Source organism: Xiphophorus couchianus, chromosome 13 (assembly GCF_001444195.1).
Source record: "Xiphophorus couchianus chromosome 13, X_couchianus-1.0, whole genome shotgun sequence".
Lineage (NCBI taxonomy): Eukaryota > Metazoa > Chordata > Actinopteri > Cyprinodontiformes > Poeciliidae > Xiphophorus > Xiphophorus couchianus.
Window position 1 is genome coordinate 15,533,686 of NC_040240.1, and position 16,572 is coordinate 15,550,257.

Here is a 16,572-nt window from a genome sequence, read left to right on the forward strand (position 1 = left end):
AATAAGATAGAATATCAAAATCCATTTTTTGGAATTTCAGTTTCAAAAGTGAAACTCATATTTTATAAGCTGCACTCTTCTTCAGCAATGACTTTTTGTGACTTAGCCTCGCCTACACAAATGTTGCTTAAAAATCCAGGATTTTGTAAAATCCTGATACCAAATCTCTCCTCTGTTTTTGTGTCCAAATAATTAAAGTTTCAGGCATTATTTGAGAAGTCCTGGTTTTTGTATATGTTCTTGTTAGCTTATTTCTGTCTGGCCTTTGTGTTTTCTTAGACAGTAAAGTTTTCCTTTTTGGACTGTTTCCATGGAAGTTGTAAACTCATACAGTCTCTTTCTGATTATACAAATAAGAACTTTAATGAAGCAAAACTCTGCTTTAGGTTCTGTGGTGACATTTTTAGTATTTTTGCAGACTTCTTTTAGCATCTTGCAGTCTGCCTTCTGCGTGAACTTGGTTGGGTGGCCAAAGTTTGAGATGTCTGCAGTTATTTTGAATGTTCTCCACTTGTAGGCTATTTTCAGTACAGTGAAAGGTCTGATTTCAGATTAATCTGAGACCATTGTAAATCTTTTGCTTGACTCATTAGCTGCAACAGCTTTTTTTTTTTAAAGTCAGACAGCTCTTTTCTTACCATGGTGTTATTCACTTCTAACGGTCAGGAAGAAAGAAAAAAAGTGACCTTTTGCTGGTATATATTAATTTCTGATCTCATATCGTCATGTTTTCTTAACAGTACATTGTAACTAGATGATAGAAAATGTTCCAATTTTCTATCATCTGTCCCTTTTTGTTTCAACAATTGACATTTAAATTCAAAGGTGTACGAAGACTGATGAGAACTTTGTTAAAATGGAAAATAGTTATTTGTTATCAATATTTCCATTGCAACATTCAACAATAATATTTACAATTTCCTTTTTTTAAAATACATAATAGCCCTAACTGGATTTAAATGTTCGACTGAAGCTTACTGTATAATGTAATTAAAGTATGATGCTTTGGGATGTATGTTTTTGAATCTGTCTAAATAACGCTACTGTACAGGTATGAATTATCGTAAGTTAATAATAACTCTCTGTATAACTGGATGTGGTTGTTCTGGTTTGAAAACAAACAGCAAATCACTATTGTAGATCTTTTTGTAGCTAATATTGACTCAAGTGAGCTAAACAATCAACGTTTTAGTTGCACAGCCTGGTTTTCTATAACATACCTTAATAATTATTTGGATTATTTATCTATTTCTGCATATAAATGTGCACAGTGACAGGGTGTAATTAAGTAAGATTCAAAAAAAATCTGTGAATATTAAATAGCTTGACATAGCGGTCTAAAATGAACACGAGACTTAAAACACTCTTGAATATTCAACATTTCCCTGTTCTAAAAACATAGAAACGCTATTCTATTTGTTTATATTGTGTTAACAGTGGTGTGGTAGTAACCGAGGAGAAAAACAAATGTCCTAGCGGGTTGTCATATGGAAAACAGGCAGCGAACAGCAGGGCTACAGTGACATTTTCCCCACATGCAAAATCATGCAAAAGGTAAATACTCCGGCGGAGGGATACAAACACCATACCAGAACATGGCCGCCTCCGTCATGTCCTCTCTTACAGTCCCGCCCCTCAAAGGCGTTCTCGAAATCTGATTGGTCGTGAGTTTTGCAGTGAAGCCTCTCATTGGGTTGTTCACAGCTCAATCGCGTTCTAACGTCAATGACGCCGATCGTACACTGGGTACGCTTGTGTAGCCTGGGCGGACAGTGTGGTTACATCAATATAAAGTGGAATAAAATGCCGCGGATGTGTGTAATTAGAGACACCTCTTCAACGCGATTGTATACTGACTCTTAGTTAAGACGGGTCAACTCCGAAGAAGGCTGCGCCAGGGCTAATTTCGGGGTTTATCAGCAATATTTCAGGGTAAGTGGAGTGATACATTTCCGTCCTGCGTCTTTTTTTCCTTTCACGGTTGAAAACTCGTTTTATTATTCATTTATAGCAAAACGACAATCCTGCTCCTCTTCATTAATTACTCGTAGACATACAGTTAATATTACAACGGGAAGCATTCACGATTTCCTCTAAAGTAGTGCGTAGTCCGGTTCGTCTTGCCGAGTTACACGGAGGGAGTGAGGAAGGTAATGGCTGTCGGGTCGGACTCGTAACTAGACAAATTGTGAAATGGCCTGGGTACAGTAACGTTAGTTTGTCCTTTTACTTTGCCAAGCAAGCGCCAGTAGAAGGGGCTCAGTTGAGGATATTTAATTCCGCTAAAATCGGGACACAATCTGACAGCAAGCTGAGCTCCCAGCGTGTCAGATTAAATCTTGAAGGGTTTACCTGCCTGCCGTCAGTTGGCCTGTTCATTCTCCAGACTCCATCTGTCATCGCCTTCATCACACTTTGTTTTCCTCGTAGAAAAACTCTATTAGCCTCATGTGGCCCCCCACACATATCAGATTCCTACTGCAAATAAAAAAGATATTGCTTTTTTTTTTTTCTCTCAGCCTTGTAACAAAAGCTCATTACTGTAAAGGCCCTGAGGAAGAATACTAATATCCTCCTTCCTAGTTCTGCTTCTACAGGATTTAAATTAATATTAAAGTAGGTTAGATTTCATGCAGAAAAATCACACAGTTTCATGTAGCAAGGGTCAATCTGGGTTGCTGATATTTGCATGGTCTTAGTTTACAGTAGGGCTAACTGTACCTGAATCAAACAGCATCTGGGTCACTCATTATGCAGACGGCAGGATGATGAATTCAGAAGCTCGATTTTTTTTTCTTATTAACGATATAAAAATGTAAAGAATGCAACATTTTTATGGTGGATATTGTGTGCAAATTCATCACGGCTGTGCACATTATCAGGGTTTTTGTGAAATTCTGTTTGTAGTTTGAAAAATTATTGTAGTTACGTCATTAAGAAGGGAAACTGCAGCATATATGTAATTATCCACATCATTATTAATGTGTTAGTATTATTTGACAGCAAAATGGGCAGATTTTTATTATCAAACATTACTGATAAATTGTAGTCTAAAGACAATACAGCCAGCTTTCAGATTACTGGAAACACTTTAAGAAATGTTTGTTGATGTTCATAAAAAAGGATAAATATCCTGAAGGTTGTTATTGTGAAGATTTGCAGGAACTCTTGTCTCTGTTCATGTTTTCTCTATGGTTTCTTTAAAATGTTTTTGAGGTATACATTTGCGAGAAATTAACCATTTTCTTTATTCTATCATCCACTAACATAGATCCCATTTGTAGAAACTGGAGTATGGTCAAAATAACACAAAGGCGGTATTTTCAGACCTCAAAACAGTTCGTTTTCACTGTTTAAAAACACAATATTTTGATTTCAACACATGAAGAGTTCAGAAATATATCCTAATGACTACATGAATGGTCGTTCAAGATACTAACAAGCTAAATCAACAAACCATTCTGCAAAGTGCTGAGGTTCTGTTCAGACCTGGTATTAGCGCCATATCTACATCTGATTCAGGTTTATTGAGTTATTTACCAACTCTTTATACTCTCAACCTTGTATGATAACAGAAAACATAAAGAGAAAATAGAGAATAAATAATGTGGGCCTTTACAAAGCTCAGCACCAATGAAACCCATAAAACAACACCGCAGTAAAGCATTTGTCGACTCGGTTGCACAATTTTATTTGTTTACTAATATGCACTGCTTAAATGCGTCAGAACATTCTAGAGATTTTGTTCTTTGCATGAATAATTTATAGTGCGGTGACCGCAGCAGTTCAATCAGCTACAAAAACAACAGTTAAAAGAAAAATTACCCTTACAGTGTCCTGATATCGACCGTTCAATAAAATGCTGACTGTTCAGAGAAGATAGTTTTTACTGAGGAGGTTTCCAACAAATAAAACATGTAGTAGGTTTTTTTTTTATCATTTAACTGAAACATGTAGTAGTTTTGAATAAACTGACAGCAGCACTGATTTTGGCAGCAGATGTTATAAAAACATTTTATTTGGTTGTTGTTGAAGATGTTCAGGTAATAATTGTGTTGTTGTTGGTCCTTCAGTATAGGGCTGTTGTAAACCAATATTTTAGTAATCGAGTAATATTGATTATTCTTACGATTAATTGAGTAATTGAATTTAAAAAAAGGTAAACCTAATAAATGTGCGGCAAACTAGCGGTATTGTAGAGGGCCGCACTGGGTTAACGCGGTGAATTTCAAACTGTCCGACTCGTGCTTCATTATACTCCAAGTCGCTTCAGGTTGTTGCAATCATCAATTTATTCCACTGCGACAGCCATACTTCAGACTTTACAAGGACTGACACATACTGACCAGGCTAAACCATACAATGTGGCTAACAATAAACGACATTACAGCACGGTCAACAGAAATTATGACCACCACCGGCGCACCCGCTTCCTCATACATACAATCAGCGCGCCAGTATGGCTCCCATTCATACCTTAGTGACAGTCACGCCCACCTCGACACACCCACCACCCAAGTGTCAAAGCCGTGTGCTCCTGCCACATCAGTAATTGCTTATTTCAATCATAAGGCTCTTACACCTAATATAACAGCAGTATTACTATTGCATATCAACATCAATTAATTTTTTCACATTTGAGCTTCCCTTTCTGTAGTTTAGAAAATTAACCTGTAACAATAATAGCTCACTTTCTAAGTTAACCTGAAGAAAAGTTATACAAAATTTTTTAATTATATTCTATTTAATAATAAGGCTCACAAATACGCTTATAACAAATAGTCTATACTCCAACTTTTAGTTTATGCATTCATCTTCAGTCAGTTTAATAGATTAACTCTCACCTTGCCCAGACATTTATAGCTTTGTGTTCAGCAATAATAGCGACGGGATTTTGACACCTTCGTTCGTCACACACAGAAACATCTACCAGGTATGTAACGCCACCCGTTAGTGGCGACCGGAATAAAATGACATTTCTTTTCTGGTGTGTAAAGCTACGCATCTAAAGCACAGCTGGCCGCAGTGTTCAGTCTATCTGCTCACCTGTATAAATAATCCCGCCGTGCTCGTTCCCGCCGTTCGCTTTGAAGCATCAGCTCTGGGAGGAGAAAAGACTACCGTACTCCAGGGATCACGCCAGTCATTTTAAGGATGCCTATTGGTCCCCCAAAAAATGACAAAAACCCGGACATTATCATGAATCAATAAAATCCCCACGGGCCGAACTTGAAAATCGGACCTTATGCTGCTAACACTTAGCTTTTGTCAACAACTCAGGCAGAAGTGAGAGCACTGCGCAACGCCAAGTAACGACCCGACCGGAACACGGTGCGGTAAATAATAAAACATAACTTAACGAAGTTTCGAGGCAGGTAAATTTTCCTTGAGGAATTTTAATAATCGAGGTACTCGAGGAATTCTAGGACTACCAGTCTAATGCAGATACAATCACCTAGTTGGTGTGTTTATCTTTTGTAAATTCACACATTTTTCGCACAATCTGGACCCAATTGGGTCACTCAGGACGCAGGCCAGTGCAACACTTACAGGGTTTCCTGCAGAAAACTTGCTAAGCCTGGTGGTAGGAGCGCTAGCATTCATAGGCCCGTCATGTTTTTGAGTTAAAAATGTTTAAACTTTACAGGAAATGTGAAAACATGACAAGGTGATTATGTGTTATTAGAAGATATTATTTGCAATACTAAACACCAGCTATAAAGTCTTAAAAAAGGGAAACAAGAAAAAAGTTGTTTAAGTCGTTTCTTCCGAATTAAACAATTCTTAGCCTGGTGGGGGTGCAAGTAAAGCCTGGTGGCCTTCCAGGCTTATAAAAACCATGGGCGAATCCAGGGTTTTAACACTTGATCCTCTTTGGGAGTTGAATTAAGCTTATTGAATGTCTGATATGTTGCATTTGATAGTCAATAAAACAAAAATAACAATAATAGTTTTATATTCAAGCTGCTGAATTACAATTACTTTGAATTACCAATCTTAAGAGTGGTGAAAAAAATTTATTTAATATAAAACAGCATTAATAATTTGCAAAAATCAATAAAAGTTGATTTCTTATAAAAAATGTTTTATTGTTGATCACATGCTCTGCCCTCTATGACATGTTATATTAAATAACATTATGTTTGTAAATGTAAAGTATAATATTTTCTCCATTTAAAAACAGCAAAAAAGAATATTTTGCCCTAAGGCAAAAATAAATTCAGCTATGATTCTTTTCCAAATGTAACATAGTGGTAAAATCCTGAAAATAAACATTAAATTATTTCTAGATATTGCTGGATTCTGGACCTTATGTGGGTCAATTCAGCTCCTCTCTTTGAATCAAAAGAATAGCAAAGACAGGCGGATATTTATTCAAAGCTGGGTTTTATTTCCATTTCTCTAATGAAGGCTCATTGTTAGAAAGAGGCTGAAATATTTTCCTGCTTAGCTCTGCTTCTGCACAATTTGAATTGATGCAAAAGTAAATTTGATTTTATAGAAAGACATTTGACAAGCAAGGGTCTAGCCATGCCACTGATATTTGCATGATCTTATTTACGGCAGGCCAGCTGTACCTGCAGCAGAAAACAGGTGCCAGCCGGGACAGCGGCTTGGTTTTGATGAATTCAGAGGCCGGGTTTTCACTGCCTTAGCTGGGCAGATACCCAAGCTGCTGGGCTTGAAGTAGGCCACTTTAACAAGGTGATCTGCTGCTCTGAGGCGTCCCTGCAGATGGATTCACATTACAGTCTCTAGTTATGAAAACCCTCAGCGATCAGTTTATTGATGTGTGAAGCGAATGTTAGGGATTGTGATGTCCCTCTGAACTCTACGTTAAAATCGTAGTATATTGTTAAGAAATTAATACTAAGTAGTTTTCTTTACATTATTTGAAGTCTGAGAACACAATTTTTTGGTATTTTGGCTAGGGATGGGCATTTATCATGATAATCTGTAAAAACTTTGACTTATTTTTGTCACAATAATGTGACAATGTTTAATATCCCCATAACTGTCTGTATTGTTTTTACTACTATTTTCTACAATGTTTGTTCAACAATAGTATCAATAAATGTAAAAATATTATTAATTTCAATTACCGTGTGCAAATAACACTTCTTTATGTGACTCAAGTCCTAAAGAAGCATATTATTTTATTGATTTTCAAGAACTGTGTTTTCGTTTTTGGTACTAATCTACTATGGAGTTACAGCTGTGAAATTATCTAAAAAAAGGAGTAATAGACATTTCTTATTGTCACTTTTATTCTTAGTAGCACAAAATATCCTGATGAAACTTCTCCCACCCCTAATTTTGACCATCTTCTATTTTCTGCAAGTAAATACTCTCCATAAAAATATTTATATTTAGAAATTGGAATCAGTGTTGGAATAAAAAGCAGTAAAAACAAAGGAAGTACATTTTTATTATGTCTGAATTTATTTTCTGAATTTTTTATGTCTGAATTTAAAAATCTTGAGTTTGTTGAAGCCATGGTGGGTTTGGTAACTTTTATTAATTGCAGAATCTACCGTACTAATTGTTTAAGCTTTCATTGGGGAAAAATACATTTAAAAACAGTCAAATTAGACTAAAATGTAAAACAAAGATTTACTAATCAACCTGTCAAGGAGAAGCAGCAATTTCTGTTCCAGCTTTAAAAGTAATATTGCAGCACTGACAGCTGCCCCATCAATTGCTTAGCAACTGATCCAGTTGCCTCAGCAATCGTTTTGTTATCGTGTCTGCGTCACTGACTGGCATGAGCAAAAATCAGTTTTATAAATTTCAAATGTCACGTCATTGCTTCAGTTGCAAAAACTCATTGCTTCATGTCAAAGTCTGAGTTTTTTCACTTTTAAAACATCACAAATCTAATTGGGTGTTGATGCAAAGTGTGACATAACTAGGAAGTGGCATAAAGAAAATGTAGTTTAATAAGTTAAAGAAAAAATAAATACATGTAAAATGTCAAATTCTATATTAGGTTGAGAGAAGGATGAGAAAATTAAAGAACCCAAACCTTGTGGAAAAAGTATATAATCCTTTATTTATCTACTGATTCAGATTTTTACTAATTTCTTTAAGTTAAAGGACAAGAATGAATAAAAGAGCCAAATTGGCTATCGATTTGTACATTAACAAATTTTTATTCAAATTAAAAAACTTTACAGTTGGTGTTGGACTACATTTGCTATGTCTGAGAAACTGAATGAATAAAAGAAAATCAGATTTTTTAATTATTTTAGTTTTTTACATGTTAATGACCAATCAGAGCAGCTCGGTAGAAAATCGGTAGATCCTGATTTTTGACCAATACATTGGTGTGTCTCTGCACATCACAAATCATATCCTTAAATTTCCATATTTAAGACCATAACGGCAATGATTCAAGGAGAAAGTTGATATTTTAAATCTGCTCATTTGTTTGAACAACTTTAAAATCTGCTTTTATAAGGTTGTAAAATCTAAGATTCAGCTGACATTTATACTATGGACAAAAAGGTTTTGTTTGTTTATTTAACTGGAAACAGTTATTATAAAATATTGTGTGCGTGTAAAGAAATATATGACTTAAATATAAAAGGTTAAGTTTAGTTTGCAGTCGGATTTAAAATGGCTAACTCAAATAACGTTTCCTCATTTTTATCCTTCATTTTATAGTACTTTCAAGAAAAAAAAAAAAAAAAAAAACCACACATCTTGCTAAGAGGAACCTGACCAGTGTTTCTTCTGTTTTTCAATTATTAATTAGTTTGAGATAACCTGAAATAGACTGAAAATAAGTCAAAATAAATATATCTAGTGTATTTATATCAACTTTAGTTTGATGTTGTAAATGAGAATAAGTTCTGCGTTGTCTCACCTGGTTAAATAAAAGTTCAATAACATCTTCAGGTTGATGTGAAGTTCAATTGTCTTGGTGTAAATTTATGTTTTTCTGGTCTGTCTTGTGGATATTTATCCGTGATGTTTGTCTAAAAATCCTGACCTCTGCGAGTCCGGCACCAAACGTTGATGTCCGACCCGTTGTACTTTCCATAGGCTACTCTATTAAAGGTCACTGGCACTAATTATGTTTTTCCAAAATGACAAATACTCACTCTAAGCCTCACTGTTTCATTTCTAATCAGAAAACCATTTTAGTGACTCATTTTTAGCTCCCATTCATCAGAGATTGAAGCAAAGTTGACCTCACTAACAAATTACTGTCACAATAAGCAATAAATCAATTAATCACATGATAAATCAAAATGAGCTCAATAATTTCCATTTGGATGATCTATCCTTTTTCTCTTCCTACCAAAAACTGGATGATAAAAATCTTCACTCTGGTGTTTTGGTCTCAACTAAAGCTTTTTTGTTTACAGACTTCATAACTCATTTTATTTGTTGTTTCTGTTGTTTTGTTTATTTACCTTTGTCTATTTACAATGTCTTCCAGGTCTGGTGTTAAATGTTCATTAGAATTTAAAATATATTGATCTTTGAGAATGTGATCTTGTATTATTATGCCATTATTATTATTATATTACTTGAAAAATATCTTAAATAAAATTGTTTGTTGTAATAACTTCTGGGACAATTTATGGTGTCAGGCCTATGGATTACTTGATGCAGAATATTTTTAGTTTCTGCTCTGTGGATGCGGTGAATGCATCTGTGCATTTTTAGTCTGGCTGCACGTGGGGCTTCATGCTGGCCAAGTGGCGACCTCATTATGTTTGTGTCCAATCAGTCCTTCGGCCAGGTCTTAATTGAGCCATCGGTGCCTTCGGGGAGGAAGAGAAGGGATGAACTTGTCAATTACAGTAATGAGAGGGCAGGCATGCAGAGAGCAGGCAGGGCAAGGCAGACAAGGCAGAGGCCTTGTAGTTCAGCCCCCATTTTAGTCTCTAATCAAAGATGTTAGTGATGCCTGAAACTTTTAAATAATCATTTTTCCCTCCAGAAAAGAGATTTTTCTGCATGTCGGGTTATGGGAGCTGCTTAGTTTAGTCACAGCCAGTAGAAGATGTACATTTTGCTATCCAATGCTAATTTGTTAACCCAAAAGTCTGCCAAGAGACGTACAGAAACAGAAAAGGAGATGCAGGGGTTTTGTTTGGCTAGTACTGGGGTAGTAGTACATATATAAACTGCCTACTGTATTCAGTCAATTAATCAAGTTTATTTGTATCGCACATTTCAGCACCAAGGCAGTTCAAAGTCCTTTACATAATAAAAATACAAAAGTCATAAAAAAACACCACAAACATTACATTTTGCTATCATTACACATCAAGATGTTGGTCAGGATTTAATTTAGTATAATTTAAAAGCGAGTCTAAACAGGTGGGTTTTTAGTCTAGACTTAAGAAACTCAATGTTTCAGCTGTTTTGCAGTTTTCTGGAAGTTTGTTCCAGATTTGTGGCGCATAGAAGCTGAAAGCTGCTTCTCCATGTTTGGTTCATTTTTTACTTAATCTGTAATGCTGGACAGAAAGTCTGTTTTTGAAAAGAAAAAACATCCAGGCTTTCATGATTCAAGTACCTCGATTATTAAAATTCCTCGAGGAAAATTTACCTGCCTTGATGCTTCGTTAATTTATGTTTTATTATTTTGTGCACCATTTTCCGGCCGGAACATTATTTGCGTTGCGCGGAGCTCTGACTTTCTCCTCTGAGTTGTTTACGAAAGCTAAGTGTTAGCGGCATAACGTCCAATTTTCAAGTTCGGCCCGTGGGGATTTTATTGATTAATGATAATGCCCGGGTTTTCATCGTTTTTGGGGGACCAATAGACATCCTTAAAATGACTGGTGCGATGCCTGGAGTACGGCAGCCTTTCTCCTCGGGAGCTACTGGTTCAGAGCGAACGGTGGGAAGAGCAATGCAGGAGTATTTATACAGGTGAGCAGATAGACTGAACACGGCGGGGAGCTGAGTAGTTGATGGTTACAGTGCAAGTGTAGCTTTACGGACAAACGGTACAACAAATTTTATATCATCCCCGTCTCAACAAATGGGTGGCGGAAATCATCGTGGCGGTACATGGCTGATAGATGAGTTTCTGAGTGTGACGAACGAAGGTGGCGTAAATATCCCGTATTGCTCCCCCCCCATTCTTACGTTCGTCTGTCCCCTGGTCTATTTCCTCGTCTCCACCCCCATCTTACGTTCGTTCGTTCTCCTGTCCCCCACCACTCCAAGCTCCCAACTCCAGGCGACATTTCCAGGATTCTCATACCCAGTTTGACAGGTATGGTGAGAATTCATCTATTAAACTGACTGAAGATGAATACATAAACTAAAAGCTGGAGCATAGACATTTTTTATAAGCATATTTGTGAGCCTGCCTCTTTATTATTAAATTGAATATAATTTCAGATCTTTGTATAACTTTTCTTCAGGCTAACTTAGAAAGTGAGCTATTATTGTTACATGTTAATTTCCAAACTGCAAAAAAGTAACTGTTAGGGAAGCTCAAAAATGAAAAATTGGATTGATATTAATATCCGATAACACCGGTGTTATGCCAGATTTGCCAATATTTTTATAATTCTTTTATCCGATTACTCAATTAATTGTAAGAATAATCGACAGATTACTCGATTACTAAAATATTTGTTTACAACAGCCCTAGTTCACGCGCATATTTTGGTTTGTTTCCAAGAAAATGTGTTGTGTGGTGGGAGAAGCTTACAAGGTCTTATTATGAGTTCGCACTTACGTTTTTGAAAAGTTTGAAATGTTCTGACCAGAAAGAATGCTGTCCTTATTTTTGCACATTTGCAAAAACCTTGCAGTGTCAATTGTACACTTTTATATCAATATTTTTGGAAGGTAATGTTACCAGTTTTTTATTGCCAAATCCAGAGTTCTTAATATTGTTTATGTGTGGAATTTATGTAGAAAACTCAACATCAAAACAAAGAAAATACAGAAATGCAGATAAAATATCCAGTCCAGTATGTCTGACAAAGAGAAGCAACAATTTCTTAGATTTCTGAAGAAGCTTTAAATGTCATAATGTTAACAGCTGCCCTATCACTTGCTTAGCAACTTGATCCAGTTGCCACATCATATCTCTAAATATAGTGCAGGGCTAGAAGAGCGAGCCCAGCTCTGAAACAAGCATTTAAAACAACTTAACCTTCTGAAACATGTTGCACAAAGACTGGCAGGCTGACAGGAACACGGAGCGGATGATGAAAACAGGTGGGACAGATCGGAGTTACCAGTCTGGTAACCTAGTCCAGTGGGGCCAAAAATAACAACTGGTTTCTTAATAAGTCATGTTTATCAGAAATGGGGGTCTAACAGGGGCTTCAGGTTGGTCTCATCCAATCTCTTGCGGTGCTGATAATGTGCGGGGTTGTTACTGGGAGAAAAAGTTGAGATGTTTGACCCTCAGGCGGTGAGCGATTGTTTCTGACTCACAGTGAGTCCAGCTCAAAACTGGGCCGCTGAGAATCCAGCGCTGTAAATGCTTGAAATAGTCAAAGTGTGTTGCTCTAATAACATTTGATATTATTATTAGTGGCAATTGAATACACTAGGGTCTTTATTATAAGTGGGAAGCAGAGTAATTTGGGTGTTTTAAGGATTCAAAATGTAAATTTCTTATTACAATTCAAGCTGGATCTGTGGTAAAATGTGGGACGTTTGATGCCACATGAGCGCCGCGGTTCAGCTTTTAATATTTTCCATCTGGCTTGACAACAATCCCAGAGGAAAGCAGGAACATGTAGGGTTAAAACTGGAAGAAAACCAGATTAGAAAAGGACTGTGGATGCACATCCACAGTGTTTTACTTTCAATTTAATAAATGAAACTAGAAAATTGCGGGACGATGCTGCACAAAAGGTCAAATGTCACGCTCATCACTTAGTTTTTGTATTTGCCGTAGTTTTCGTGTCATTGTGTGTAGTTGGAGTGTTTGGCTTTAATTTAACATTTTGGTTGGTCTGTTGACCAACGTTGATGGTCTGATTGAAATAGAGGTGGGGTTTATTTATTTGCTCTCTAATCCATGTATTTGTTCCTGCAAATTAATCTATTAATTACGAAATAAATCCATAAATTAATTAAGGGCATAATTTAATATTAACTAATGGGGTTTGGATAATTTACTGTGATATCCTTTTGCAGTCATTCCCATTTTGAGGCATCCATTTAGGGTAATTAACCTTCAGGATTGTTTTTTCTTTGATTAGAGGCTCCAATTAACCTGTTAATTTAGCAGAAATATGTAAAAAAAAAAAAAAAAGGTATTGCTTGTGGAAAATATAACAATACTATATTGTTTAGTACTAAGATGCAATTATCTGAGTTACCTGGGTTCTGGCGTCTGAGGATGTTTCATTGTTTCATTATTTAAGAGCAGAGGTTCTGCTCCTCTCAGCTGGATTTAATCAAGCACACCAGCCACCATATATGCAGCGCATCCACCATGCACCTGACTGAGTTTAATGAAATGTTTATGCTGAAATGGTGATTAATATATGCCTAATTTTGCAATCCAGCTGTGAAGCTAAATTACTGTCACAGGGGAATTGAAATATCACTGCAGGTAGGAAAAGTGCAGCTGAATATAGACTAATTCTTCACTTGAAATTACTTAAAAAGGAAAAACGTTTTGTTAAAGCATATACTAAAATAATTTTTTCCCACTAGTTTTCCATTACTAATATCAGAATGTGCCTGTTTGGTTTGAATAACTGCTTTCACTCTGATCAATATTTATTTGTGACTAAAATGTAGATGTAGAATAAACTAGGGATGCACAATATATCACAAATATATTGTCATTGTTATATGAGTGTGTGCAATATTCGTATCTCAAAGGATTGTTTTGAGTGCATTTGTATTTTTTATGCTAATGCAATGTTTAGGCATATATCACAGGGTTTATATGCCTAAAATCTTCTCGTATTAAACCGAAACACCCCTGAGAGTTGAACTGAAAATCTGTCCAATCACATCAGAAGAGTTTTTGCCCCCAACTAACAAATATGGCCGCTGAACGGAGAGCGTACCGATAGGTGGAGATGTTACTGCGTTATTGACCTTTGAATAAATAGAAATACCTCAAGGTTTTTGGCAGGAATGTGACGCCATAGTTTATGCTCTGCTTCTCCCCTTCACCTGCTAAAGTTTAAATTAGCGAAAGGAAACAAAATCTGTTTAAAAACAGAATCTGCAGTTTTTAATAAGAAATAATTTAGGAATTTTTTGTGAACTGTGATGACATTACGTCATCACAATTTAATTAAATAAATGTAATTAATTAAAATTCCTGCAGTTTAAGCCTGAAGTATATAAAATACTAACAGGTTAAAGAAAGTCGCATCATGAAAGATCAATTTAAATGTGCAAAATACAACTTAGAAACTATATTTATCTAAATGTAATTCAGGATTTTCCAGGTAAAGATTTTCTCTCCTTGCAAAACTAAATGTGTGTTTTCTCAGCTGTGTGTTTTATCTGCGTGTAGTGAGCTCCAGTAATGAAGTAATTGGTTTCAACTTTGTTCAGATTACTTAAAGCTCTTCATAATTCAAGTGTGAATGTGCTCACTGGCCCCTCGATACTATTTACACACTGTTTGCAGATAGCATTAATATGCATATCATTTGGATCTATTTTAATTTTCCTGCTGTGCATGCAAATGTCTTCCTACATTTTCCATATCCTGTTTGCTTAGTCAGGTGGAGAACATCCTTACTGCAGCTTCATTGAACTAAGCAATAGATTTAAACAATAATGAAGCGTAATACATCAATCTTTATGTAGAAATGTACAAACTTAAACAGTGGAATCAGCTTGGGTTGTCGTAACGTCTGGAATACGTCCATAGGAGATTTGCTCAATGTGTATCAGATTTCCTTTCCGTTTATGCACCAGATTTACTTCTGCTGTGTTACATTAGAATATCGGTTTTGAGAACCTAAAGCTCTGGCTTTGTGCTCACAGCTGTTGCGTTAACTCGGTGCAAAATGAGCAAATTAAAAATCATTGGAGGCTCTGTTCTTTTGTGGGCGCCATGTTAGCTGATAAAACTAATAAAAAAATAAAAAAATGAGGGTTTCTTTAAAGAGAGGACATAAGCTGAGTGGGTGGGCCCTCACATTGTTCACGTTGCACCTTGACCTCATGATCTGTGCATTACACTTGTTTTTTAACATTCTATTTCAACCGAACATTAGTTCTCTGTTATTTTTTTGTACATTATCACACCCTAATGTGATAAATTACTGTTTAATAAATAAACAAACTACTCTAAAGCAGCAGTAAGTAAGTTTTATGAAAATATTTTTTTCACATATTTGTTGAAACTGTCTCTATGTTGTGACAGTAAGGCACATATGACAAACTTGAGGCCCACGGGCCAAATTTGGCCAGCAGTAGCTTTTTATGTGGCCCTCTTGCCTCCAAATTACCTCAGTATGTTCCTCCAGTTTTTCATAAATCTGCAAAAATCAAACAGAATTCAAGCAAAATCAACAGATCCCCACATTTTTTATGATTTCACTGCAAATGTTTCTCGAAATTGACCAAAAACATAACTTGGCTCGATGTCAAGTTATAGTCAGTGACCAATACAGCAATTGATAAAAAGTCACATTTAATGTCACACATTAGTGCAAATATTGTAAAATTTCCTTACAAATATTTCTAAATTAGCAACACAAAATCTGTGATTTTGATTGCAAAAAAACACAAAAACAATAACAAAATCCTGGACGGACTGATTGGTGTGAAAAGATGTTAAATATTATTTAATTTTAAGAAATGCTTATTGAGTGCTGAAACAACCGGCTGTTTATTGATTTTTTTTAAACAGTTTAATTGGTTTTGTCAACACATTCTGGCACAACTGGCCCTTTAAGAAAACATTCAGATTTTGGATACGGCACAAATTGAAAATGAGTTTGACATTCCTGCCTTGCCCCAGCACTTCCAGCGCTATCTAGAAACAACCAATCAGAGCCAGGAGGAGGGTGTTAGTGCTGCCAATCACCCTTGTGGATGCACCACTTCTCTCCCCCTTTCTCTCTGCTATGCTGCAGCTAACAGAACCTGTCGTGAATCCTCAGTCTAGGTATGATGGCAGACAAATGATTTCCCTTGGACATTAAGTTGTTTAGCGCCATTAGCACACTGAGCAGCGCATACAGAAGGATGATTGATAGGAGTAAGACCTTCCCTTTGGCTCTGATTGATTGTTTTTGACTGGTGCATTTCTTCAGTAGCACTGAGAGGAATTGGATTATTTCACAGATTGTTTGTCTCATAAGAAACTGACAACATGATGACACTTTGAACAAATATGTAAAAAACTACGGATGCACCGATATGAACATTAAGGCTGATATTGATATCCAATATTAATACTGCTGTTTTGGCTGATAACCGATATTTACCTATATTGTATATATTTCTCTACTACTTTGACACCTTTTGAAAATAAAACTATCAGAAACAGACGGCAACAAAATGGAAAGAAAAATTGGTTGTCAATATCAGCCCAGGTGCCAATATATCGCGCATCTCTATAACAACCACATAAATAAAAAAAAGTTA

General features: G+C 36.0%; 1 protein-coding gene across 7 annotated transcripts in view; it reads left to right on the plus strand.

Annotated features, from left to right (window-relative positions):
• The first annotated feature begins 1,716 nt into the window (after nucleotides 1-1,716).
• The window catches only part of LOC114156621 (myocyte-specific enhancer factor 2D homolog), a 40,526-nt gene continuing 25,670 nt past the window's right edge, over nucleotides 1,717-16,572 (plus strand). For all 7 annotated transcript variants that reach the window (XM_028037158.1, XM_028037162.1, XM_028037163.1 and 4 more), the window contains exon 1: nucleotides 1,717-1,932. The gene's annotated coding sequence lies outside the window, so the exon portion shown is untranslated. The remainder of the gene's footprint in view (nucleotides 1,933-16,572) is intronic.